Source organism: Lygodium microphyllum, chromosome 16, assembly GCF_053477565.2.
Source record: "Lygodium microphyllum isolate KBCC chromosome 16, Lygodium_microphyllum_v1.1.10, whole genome shotgun sequence".
NCBI classification, from domain to species: domain Eukaryota; kingdom Viridiplantae; phylum Streptophyta; class Polypodiopsida; order Schizaeales; family Lygodiaceae; genus Lygodium; species Lygodium microphyllum.
Window position 1 is genome coordinate 70,961,047 of NC_141150.1, and position 4,514 is coordinate 70,965,560.

The window sequence follows — 4,514 nt, forward strand, 5'->3', positions numbered from 1 at the left end:
GCTCACCATTTTGGCAGAGTGGCAGTCCCCTCTTTTAGGAGTCACAAGGACGATTGATGACGTCTTGCTTGCCACATAAAGCATCTCATGTGCCAAATATATGGATCTGGTTTCCTCCACAAAAAGATCAGGTCACTGACCAGCACCATCCTGGCCCTTCTCGCCTAGAGCTTCTTTAGAGCCCTTCCACACGCAAGTCGCGGCAGCGGACCGTGAACATGCGAACTTACAAGAGGTACCACTTTTATGAAACATCTTTGCGATTGAGGAGCCCATTAAACGACGCCCACAAAGAGCTCCGTTGCATTTGATCTCTACAATATATCAAATGGAAAATTTTCATGGCAAAGATCAAAAATACAAGATTGCTATCATCGATAAATTTCGAAATGTGTGATACGATTGATTGACCAAGCAATGTTGATTTTAAAATTGTATGGTTAAAAAAAGGGATTCATATTTACAAAGCGCAAATATCAATACGTTGTAGCAGAGGGGGAAATGAAAATTTATCTAAAGTATAAAATATACACAACATAACGGACAGAATTTGAGCAAGGGGTAGAGAATTCACAACAAATATGAGGAGAATAGAAACTACTTTAATTTCAAATGAATTGATACAGATATGGCTTTATCCACCCGTGCACTTCCACTATGAAGCTTATATGGCGATCCAAACAGATAATAGACGAAGAGCTCAAGACTAACCGAAAAAACTTTGACTAGGTAAAAGATGGATTAACTATGGCTTTGGAGGGGTCTTCCTTTTATAGCCTAGGAAAGTAGTCCAATCAACCTGTCTGACCATATTATGAACCTTCCCTAGTCAGCCAAGGAATGTTCCATGGAATACATTCCCTTACCCCCATCAGGGGGTTGCTGGCCTCCCTAAGACCTAAGGGCCACTTCTACGATGCTTGGGCCCCAAAGTAGAGATCCCTAACAACTCCCATACCCTACAACTCGATGCATTGTGTCTCAAGTTGCTACCAGCAGAGCTACTCTATCTAACCCAAAGGCTAAATCCACAAAGATTCCCTTATTGTCATCAAATCACATAGATCTCATCTAACATACAAGACAAGACCCAACCAATGTCCCAATATCATCGGTGGCACCTTATGAGGGTGGGGCATTAAGCATATTTAATAGAAGGCTATAGTACGGCCCATTTCCTTCACATGCTTATTTTAACTTGCCCTTATTTCACATTTCAATAGAGTTAGTGGGCCACTAATGTGGCAACCCCATGCAAATCTCTGCATGGAAGCTTGCTCGAGTAGTCATTAGCAAGCTTCATGAGAAGGTCAAAGACATGTGCATGGATGAGGTGGAAGATAATGATGACATCTTAAATCACTCCATCAACTACAAACACAAGCATAAGCAAAGCTCTAATAATCTGAATGGTGCTAGTGAAGAGCCAACAAACTCAAGAGTTCCATTAGTTGAGCAATAGGCCTCAAGTAACAACCCAATCAATACGTTAAAAGAGTTTAAACTCTGACTTGAGGCATATCCACAGGGATCATTGGATTCATCTTGTGGAGTTTTGCTGCAATAACCATACCACATGAGTATAGGCATGCCATCCTTTGAGGCTTTACATTGCTATAAGGTTCGAGGAAGAGCTAGAAAAGATAGAGACCTTAATGAAGTAATGTAAGAAAAATATTCAAAAACCCCAAGAGATTAAGAAATTTTATGCTCATGATAAGTAAAGGTATGTGGACTTTGAAGAGGAAGAACGGGTCTTCTTAAAAGTACCTAAGTCATGTTATGCTTCTCTTAAAGGTGGACATAATAAGCTTGCTCATCGCTATTATGGTCCATATCAAATTTCAAGAAAAGTTGGAGATGTTGCCTACCAACTTGATTTTCCTTCCACAACCCGTATTCACAATGTATTTCATGTCTCTCATCTCAAAAAGTATATTGGTCTTGATATTCAGGTTCTTGAAGAACTATCTCCCCTCGATGAAGATGGATTAATCATTTATGAACCCAAGAGAATTATTGGAAATAAGTGGGAGAAGGTTCTAAGGAACCGTATTATCATGGAATATCTTCTTGGTAGCATGCTTCATATTTGGAACAATTTCCATGGATTCTCCAAGCAGATACTAGCTCACTAAATAGTGGACAGCTTGCTATATAAAATTTTTGCACTCAAAATAATTGGCCTATTGATGTCACAATTGGATTTTGAAGGCATGGATTGTTACCTACTAAAGTATACTTCATTTCTATACCTCACATGCACCAATTCAACATGTCTATCTCAAGTTATGGGCCATTTTCTATAGCTACCTTGTTCAGGATAAATACACTATTTGATTTTGATGAGACTTCTTGAAGAATACTCTAATATTGGACATATTCTATTAATTTTTACCATTCATTTACCTTCTCTATCTTAAAGTTTTAAGAAAAAAACTTTTAGGTAGGGATGGATTGTAATAAAACAATTTTTGTACCTTTAGCTTAGGGGGAAATACCTTAATTGGCTAGAGTATAAAAGGGCAAGGGTGTGCCATTGTAAGGATATTTTTAAGCACGCTTGTAAACATTCTCCATTTCTTGGAGCTTGAGGATTATTGCCTTCCCCACCAACATTGAGGGTGAATACTCAATGCCCACCATAGCCTCTCATCCTTGATTCTCATTGTACCTATGATATTATTTACCTATGGCTTCATTGTGATGTAGATTTAATACATTTTCATCTATGGCATGGCTATGGCCATTTTATTCAATTGTTGTTTCTTGATTTTTTGTTATTTTAATTTAGTCTAGGCTAAGTTCATTTCATTTGTTTAGACTTATAAGGCCAAGTGATCTTGCGATTAGAGAATTCTCGGATACGGATGTAGAAAAGAGTGGTTCTCTTATGTATGTAGAGAAGCACCTATAGAATGAACTAGAAAGGGAAAGTTTAGGGACATTCATATCAACAATGGTGAGAGAAGTGCACAAATTAAAGTTTTTCAAAAGAAGTGTCCTAGAAATAGCCTACTTGTCAAAGTCTAGCCTAAAAATGTCCTAGTATAGATACAACTTCCACTAGGCTATCTACATGCCACCTTTTTTTAAAAAAATTAATTTGTGAATCCTTTGTTCCTTATGAATTTGCTCTTCAAGTTTCATTGCACTTAGATTACATAAACACTTTTTTCAAGTATATTTTTAATGTTTAAAGCTTTTTCAAAAAAATAATTGTGCATTAATAAATTTGTGCCAAAGTAAGGAGGTTCACATATTGTTAACCTCACATGGGCTCAAGTTTGAAGAAGTGCACTAGAAGCATGATAAATGGCATAGTGGTGTTACATAATAAATGCTTACATGGAGGAAATCATACCATCATGAAATTCAAGAATTGATGCATTATCAAAAACCTTGTGTGTTGAAGCAGTTTGTGTTTGTGAAGAGATCAAAACTATCATTGCCCCTGCAAACTCACTGTTGGATGTATCTTGCTACCTGGCAGTTGCAGTGACATATGTATCAGTGATTGCTTCATTTTGGGACAGTTTTACATATTGTTGTCATTTATTACAGCAACTAAAATTTGCAAATTTTGAGCACTTCTATGAGGGTAATGCTTACTATTTGATGTTATATTGGTTATATTTGGTGGATAGGTGCTTCTCTCACTGAAATCCACCCTTTCAACCAGTTTTAGCAATGGTTTTAGTGCATTTTCTGCTAATTACAACAACCTACACTTTTGCTTTTTTGCATTGATTTGGGACAATATGGCCGGTCATCTAAAAGACACAACTCTCTTTAACATTGCCAAGTTGCATGGTACCAAGTATGGGTATTGGAAGTCCCAAATATGGCAGGTTTTGGTGCAGAAGTTGCAAATTAAACCCTTGCGTTTCAAGGGCATCAAACCTGAGGATATGGATGATGATGTTTGGATGGAAGTTGATGAGCTATGCAATTCTACCATTTTTTTGTCACTCTCAGAAGAGGTCCATCATAATGTTGTTGAAGATGAGAATCAGAGTGCATGGGATTTATGGGAGAAGATTCAGGAGTTCTATGCACAATAGAGTCCTGCATCACAGATGTATAGGCTGAAGTAGTTAATGGACCTTCGCATGAAGGAGGGGACCTCCCTTTCATCTCATTTTAGTCAGTTTCATACTATCATGAAGAGTTTGTTGTCATAGGGTATTGAGTTCAAAGACAACTTGCACCCGTTGTTTCTGCTTGGCACCTTGCCTAAATCATGGGATGTCTTTTGTTGTCAAAGAGTTTACTGTCCATGATATAAATCATGGGATTCTTATGAACTCAAAAGAGTTTCACTGAGAATTATATGAGATATTTCCAAGCATTGTTATCCAATATCTACCTTAGTTATACAAGTTCTTTCGTATTTAGCATATAATTTACAGATATACCATGTACATTTATGAAAAATAAGTCTATGGGAACCTAAAACTTGGACATCTGAAAGTAATTGACAGTCTGCTGGATAAATCACATTAATTCAGGTA